Source organism: Lissotriton helveticus, chromosome 3_1 (genome assembly GCF_964261635.1).
Source record: "Lissotriton helveticus chromosome 3_1, aLisHel1.1, whole genome shotgun sequence".
NCBI classification, from domain to species: domain Eukaryota; kingdom Metazoa; phylum Chordata; class Amphibia; order Caudata; family Salamandridae; genus Lissotriton; species Lissotriton helveticus.
Window position 1 is genome coordinate 1,983,868,141 of NC_136061.1, and position 7,610 is coordinate 1,983,875,750.

The 7,610-nt window shown below is 47.0% G+C and overlaps 1 pseudogene; it reads right to left on the reverse strand.

Moving 5' to 3' along the window:
• Window positions 1–680: 680 nt before the first annotated feature.
• On the reverse strand, window positions 681–2,012 carry LOC144825607 (28S ribosomal RNA; annotated as a pseudogene).
• Window positions 2,013–7,610: the final 5,598 nt, after the last annotated feature.

The following is a 7,610-nucleotide window of genomic DNA, read 5'->3' on the forward strand; positions in this document are numbered from 1 at the left end:
TCCTAGGCTTGCCTGGGAGACCACTTTTTCTTTACTATTAAGCCCCCACAAAGTGGGATTTACAGAACCTGGGGGAGACACAAGTCAGATTTAACTGCGTCAGCCGGCCCACCAATAATCTGATCAGCCAGCACCGACCAGTCATCCAGTCAGCCAGCCACTGACTGATCATTATGTTGACCAGCCCGATGACCAGATGGATTTGGCCAATCTGGTGTTCAGAGTGCCCAGGTGGCTGCCGATGACGAAGCCGGCGCTCAGGAGACTCGTTCCTAGAGCCTCCAACTGGCTTCTTGCCTCCAGGCAACTCCGTTGTGCCTGCTCCAGCCATCTGGACATCCTGCTGACTGTCTTGGGCCTTCATAATGCTTTGTTTTAATTAAACAGTCAGATTACCCTGGTCTGCATCAGTTCTAAGTCAGCTGCTAGGCACCAGCCAAGGCAGAACACTGTCCCGCGCCCCTGGAAATGCACAAGGAGAAGCAACTGGGGCAATCTATGGGATGGGCCTGGCTCGCGTCCAGAGTCACTGCTGCACCAGAGGGTGATGCCTCAAATAGTGTGTGCCCAGCCCAACTTCCTACCCCACCCATCCAGACTAAACCAGCCCTTAGAGCCAATCCTTATCCTGAAGTTATGGATCTGACTTGTAGACTTCCCTTACCTACATTGTTCCAACATGTTAGAGGCTGTTCACCTTGGAGACCTGCTGCGGATATAGGTACCGCCCGGTGTGAGATTTACATCTCTTCTTTATTTTCAGGGACCAGATGCTGATGCAACCACAGCGCTTTCCAAGGCGCCGGTCCTTCTCTTGGGGGAAACACATTCCAGGGCTCCCTGCCCTTCAACAAAGAAAACAGAACACTCCCTGGGGCTCCCGTTGGCTTCTCCAGGATCATTTGCTTTTCAACACTGGATGCTGTGAGGGTGACAATCTCAGCCACTCTGGGATGGGGATCTGAATGCAACTCCATTTTTATTGGCCGAGGACAATGGAGGCCACCTCCTGTCCTTTTCAAATAGTCTCAGGTCTAACTGACCCATGCGCAACTGCTGCTCACATGGAACCATTCTACACTTCAGCCTTCATAGTTCTCATTTGAATATTTGCTATTGTCACCAAGACCTGCATCTGTGGTGGTTCCACCTGGGATCTTGCCCTGGGCTTCTATGCGCACCACAGCTGCCCACCTACTCGTCACAGCTTAGCCTTTGTGGTTCTCAGCACTGCCGATGGCCGGGTATGGGCCTGACACTCCAACTGCATCCTTTTCAGGTCTAGTTGATTCGGCAGGTGAGTTGTTACACACTCTTCAGTGGATTCCAACTTCCATGGCCACTGTCCTGCTGTCTATACCAGCCAAAACCATTTTTGGGCTCTGCTGAGCATCAGCATTGGATGCCTTAATCCGACGTTTGTTTCCTCCTGCAGCACCAGTTCTGCTTACCAAAATGTGGCCAAGTAGGCACTCACGTTAAATGCCCGGCTCCAAGGCAGCAAGCCAGGCTACTTACCAATTAAAAGTTTGTGAATAGGTTAAGGTTGATCCGGCCCCAAGACCTCTGTCATTCACTTTACCACATAAAACTAGGGTTTCCGAGTGCCAACTTTTCTGAAGGAAACTACAGAAGGATCTAGCTTCTAGATTATTTAATTAGTCTTTTGCCCCTATACCTAGGTCGGATGACTGATTTACATGTCAGGACAGCTATAGACATCCACCAATGTTTCCTCTGGCTGTGCCCTACTCATGCATAGTTCACCATCTTTCAGGTCCTAGCACACACACTCATGCTCCACTTCCCCAACAGAGCAGGTGAAATGGGCTAGTGGTGTGCCTGCTGCAAGACCATGGTGGAATCCCAAAAAATTGACTGACATTAATATAGAGTGAAAAATATTGTGGAATGGAAATATCAAGTGCAAGAATTTTGTTGTCAAGAATAAGTAATTTAATTTAATTGTAATTAATTATTAATTAATTGTTAATTAATGTTAATTATTTAATTGATCATTATATATGTAAATCGTATACGTTTTTTATGGGGTGGTTGTGGGATTTATAGGTGTACAGGGTTGGAAATTATTTAATTGTAATGAATTGTTTGTTAATTAATATGAATTATTTAGTTGATAATGAATTAAGTTGATTGTGTTAGTATTTTTTTTAATTTAGCTGTGGGTTGTGGTGTTTATAGGGGTATATGGTGGGAGGAAATTATAACTGAATGTATTTTATGAATTACATTTATGAATAAATAGTTTTAAGAGAATTTTCTGTATATGTAAAATAACATTGCATTTAATGTTTAATATTGTTTGCAATATTTTTAAATGTTTTTATTTTTATGAAATGTTTCAATTTTCATTATTTGTTCAAATTTAATATATATTACATTTTAAAAATAAATTGTTTACATTTTTTGTTTGTTTTTATAATTAGTTTTTGTAGAAATGTTGTTTGTTTGTAAAATAGTGGGACTAAAACATTTTAAATCGAACACTTTCCCTACTGTTGCACTGACTGAAGTGGGAATAGTACATTTTACCCCTCCCCAATCCAAAACTTTCCCTGCTGTTGCACTGAGTGAAGTGGTAATATTAATTATTTTTATTTATAAATTATAATTTTTATTGCTGTGTTAAATGTAGTGAGAATAGTAAATTGTAGTATTTTTCAATGTTATAGTTTATGTAATTTTATATTTATTGTAGTTAGAGTAGTACATTTTATTTTTGTGTGATTTTTGTTTTACTGTTGTGTTAGATGGCAGTACTTATTTTCATATTTATTTAGTATAAAAATGTGTGTATGTTTACATTTTTGAAAGTAAGTTTATTTGTTATATGTGTTAAAATATAAATGTAATATATATTTTATTTTTTATAAATTAATGTTAGTATTGAATATATGTTAGTTTAAATTTATTTATTTATATATATTTAAAAATCGATATTTAATACAACTATATTATTGTAAACAATATTTGTTTCCGATATTTTTGTACTTACCTTTTTAAGTATGGGCAGTCAATATTTTTGTATTTCATATTTTTGCCGCAATATTTTGTAGTTGATATTCTGTCGGTGATCCATTCACTCCCAAGAGTCATAGGCAACTTTTGCAACGTTACCCCGATCTGGGGATGCAGGAGAGATAAGAGTATGTCAGCACTGGCCATCCACCACCTGCATGGTTGAATAGTCTGTCCTTCCCTTCAGGCTTTCCCTCTAGAAGTCAACCTCGATGATTGAAAGAGTGTTGGCAGGTGCTCGGCCTGGGGGCCCCACCCGCCGCCGCGGAAGATGGGCAGTGTGAAGCGGCAGTGAAGGGAGACAGCTCCGCTACTGGCCCTCCTTGACAGGACCACACAAGTCTTGAAACTCCAGTCTGGCCACACAAGACAAGGCCACCAGATACTTGGCAATGAGGGAGTGTTGCGCTACCTGAACATCAGCCATCTGCCACCTTCTGGGGCCGGCGAGAGCCAGTGCTCGACCCCTGCACATCAAGAGTCCCTGGCTTAAGTGGCAGCCCCAAGCCATGATGGCGAACTGGGGTCTTCCCTTGCCCTGGTGGGAAGCACCAAAGGGGAATAGAGATAGGTTCCCTCACACCGTCAAAGAGACTCACCAGCTTCCAGTCCACAACTGGAAGCTCGAGCAGCCGGATGCGGATTCTCCTCTCATCCCTCAAAGCTATTCACACTGGCTTTGAAGGTCACAGCATCTACAGAGAGAGTAGCCAGTCTTCCCTTGTGGCCCCAGCTCCTTTAATCCAGGATATCCTTCCACTCAAAATAGTCCTCAGTCACTTGAAAACAAAGCAGGCCATGAAAGGTCCCATTAAAGGATGTCCAAGCCTATTGAGGCATTGCAATTCAGTTACCCCGGGTGCGTGCAAAGTGAGCAAGGGGGTCCATCTTGGGAGAGCTGTCTCTGCCCTGTGCCCCTCCCAGAGAGCCCAGAGGGTGATGACAAAACCCCATTTTCTCTTGAGTCTCTTGCATCTTCCCAGGTGGAGAAGCCCACTCCTTGCCCAGTCCTCACACAAGCGTTGAACAGCTACTGACTGCTCCACTGGATAAGACACACAAGGGGAGGGCTGGACCCTGTGCCTTAGGTTCCATCTAGGAGGCAGTCTGTCACGACCCACAGGCTCACCTATGGAAACCTTTTTTTTTTTTTTATTATTATTTTTTTTGAAGACCTTTATTGATGTTACAGAGGTAAAACACAGCTTTGTGCCTACAACCTAATGGATCAGGCCGGCAGCGTTAGCGTATAGATCAAGCAAACTCCACACCCTTGGGCAGGGAGCCAGAAGTGTACACAGCATGTCGCCTACAACCCATGTGGGCCGGCCGCGTTGTCTGTTATTTAAAGCTGCAAGATGAGGCGTAATACAGCAGGCAAGTTAACAGTCAATATCAACTCTTACACCATTGAGGTCTCATGATTTTCTTTTTGTTGCGTTCCAAACATTAACAACAACTCATAACAGAACTGAGGCGGTCAGTCCAATTCCCATGTGGAATCCCCGGTCGGGGGGATGTGGTAGGTAGGGTCCCCTATTGCCAGGTCCGGCGTAGTGTATCCCCAAGCAGTGGACTGAGTGTGCGTATGATTGCCTACCTTTGTCGTAAGGGCCATTCATGTACATCCCACTGGGAGGGGGCGTGGTGGGGGCTATGTGTATAGTCTGTGCCTGTCTCCGGGTATGGGGGCGATATTCCACCATGATGTGCCAGGCCATGCGCAATGTGCCAGGAAAAGTGTGTGGGGGGGGGGGGGGGCAGGGGAGGAAGAGGGGGGAGGGAGAGGGGGGGGGAAGGAGGATAGCTGGGTCAAATTCCGACTACAGTGGTTCATATCCCCGTCTCTTGTGCGGTCCGGGATTGGTCTGAGGGTGTCCATATATAGTTATAAAGTGACTCCAAGGATCACGCGTGAAGGAGCATTAAAGGCCATACTTCCCATCTAGGGTTCCTCTAGCGGGTGGGTGGCAGGCGTGCCGTGACGTGTCACGGCGATTGAGAGGAGGCGTCGCGCATTCCACAGGGTTGCCCAGCTAGCTCAGCCTCCTCCCGGTCTTCAGTACCAGCCGCAGCATGAGATTGAGCCCGGAGCAAGTAGGCGGAAAGCGGGCCCCATAGATCTTTGGGTCGCGACTTATGTGGTAGCAAGTCGGCATAATTATGTAGTTGGTCTTGCCAGGTTGACATCGTTGCCAGCCATATTTTGAATTTGGGGGCGCGGCCCCGGCCCCATCTGCACGCCACATGGCGTTTCGCAAGTAGGAAGCCCAGTGCAGTGAATTTCCGGTATTTGTTATTCGCTGCAGTGGAGAGCCCCAATAAAGCAATCTTGGGACAGACTTCTATTTCCATTCCTATCATTGTGGATATGGCCTCATGCACCTGCGCCCAGTATAGCGCAACTGCTGGGCATGACCACGCCAAGTGCATAAAGTCCGCCCCTGCTTGTTTGCATCTGGAGCAACGGTCATCATCGCGAAGACCAAAACGGCACAGCTTGGCGGGGGTGTAATAGAGGCGGTGTATGAACTTATAGTGGATCAGTCTAAGGCGAGCATTTCCCGTCACCGAGACTGTATGGGAGCAGCTGTCTTCCCATTGTTCGTCCGAAAGGGGAGGATCTAGGTCCGCGTCCCAGTCTCGTCTGGCTCATAGCTCTGGGGAAGCGGTGGACACATACGCGTGTTTGTAGAGCATGGAGACTACGTGTTTCGGGGTGTCCTGTTGAAGCAGTACATGTAAGGGCGCAAAGATCTCCGGTTCATCCGGGAACTCTGGTGTTACAGATTTGATATTCTGTCGGAGCCGCGTGTAGAGGAATGTGTCCATAATAGAAGGCGTGTGCTCCCCGAAGAGTTGATCTTTTGTACGAAACTGACCATGCACGTATAAATCTCCCCATGTATAAAGGGCTAGTTTGGAGAGTAGTTTACGGCCTATTTCCTCTCGTGCAATACTCACTCTAGGGTCATTCGCAAGGGTCATGTGCGGGGAATACATAAGGGTCACCCCCATACATTCCGCAATTCTACGCCAGGCCCGTACGGTACAATCTACCGTGGAAGGATCCCGATCCGTTACACTGACTGCCTTGTAAAGGTACCCCGACGGTTTTTCTGGTCTCATATACCCATCCTCCACAGCAAGGTGCGCCATGAAGGGCGGGGGGTGAAGCCAGTAGGAAGCAAAGTGGCCCTGTGCGCAGTCGTAGTACAGCCGGAAGTTCGGTACATCAAATCCGCCTTGATGGTAGGGTAGCATGAGCGTCGCAAGTTTTAGCCGAGCTTGTTTCCCCCCCCATATAAGTCGGGAGAGCTGGGACTCCAGTGCCTTGAAGAAATGCGGGCCTGGACTATAGGGAATATTGGTGAAAAGGTACAGCAGCTTAGGGAGAATGACCATTTTGATCATGGATATGCGTCCCGCCATGGACAACGGAAGATGAATCCATTTCGTTATGCTGTCCGACAATTTGTCTAGAACCGTACCGTAGTTCGCCCTGATCAGAGCTTCTCGGTTCCTGGTCACGTTGACTCCTAAGTACTTTATCTCGTCATGTTCCCACACTAGCGGGTAGTCAAGGGGGAACTGGGGAGTGTTGTCAGTGAGGGGGAACAAGGCTGATTTGGACCAGTTGATCTGTACCCCCGCTATCGCTCCAAATTTGGTAATCTCGCGTAGTAGGGGATTGAGATTATCCTGTGGTTTATGAACATATAAAGTCATATCGTCCGCATATAATGAAATAAGCAGCTGACGTTCCGGGTAAATCAGGGACCTGTGGTTATGATGCTGGCGAAGCTTGGCTGCAAGGGGTTCGATAGCTATTGCAAATAATACTGGGGATAATGGGCAACCCTGTCGGGTCCCTCTATGTATCTCGAAGGGTGCCGAGCGGGACCCATTTAGGAGTACCGAGGCGCGTGGTTTGGTGTACAGAAGTTTGATCCAATCTAAGAAGCTGAATGGAGTTCCCATCCGTTCCAGTAACGGCAAAAGGTAGTCCCATTCCAGGGAGTCGAATGCTTTGGTAGCATCGAGGAATACCTCAGCTGCTTCACATTTGGGATCGATATCTTGCATGATCGCCTGTAAGGTACGAAGGTTGTGCGAAGTCACACGATTCGGGACAAACCCCGCCTGATCTGGGAGGACCAGCCTCTCCATCAAAAGATTCAGGCGCGTCGCTAGAACTTTTGCCAGTATTTTAACGTCAGTATTTAATAGTGACAGGGGTCGGTAGGAGTCACAAAGCTCCGGAGGCTTACCCGGCTTAAGCAGTGACGCTATCAGTGCCTCTCTCATACTAGTAGGCAATATTCCTTCCTCGAGAGCCGAGTAATACACCTGCTTCAGGATGGGGGCGAGCAGATGAATGTAGGTTTTATAGAAATCTATCGGCAGACCATCCGACCCTGGAGATTTGCCAGATTTCATGGACATAATGGCGTCTTTTATTTCATCCAGCTCAAGTTCGAGGTGTAAGAACTTCTGTTGCGTCGGGCCCAACCATGCAATTGTCGTGTCATCAAGGTATGCATTAAGGTCCAGAGGCATCCGCCTCTGTG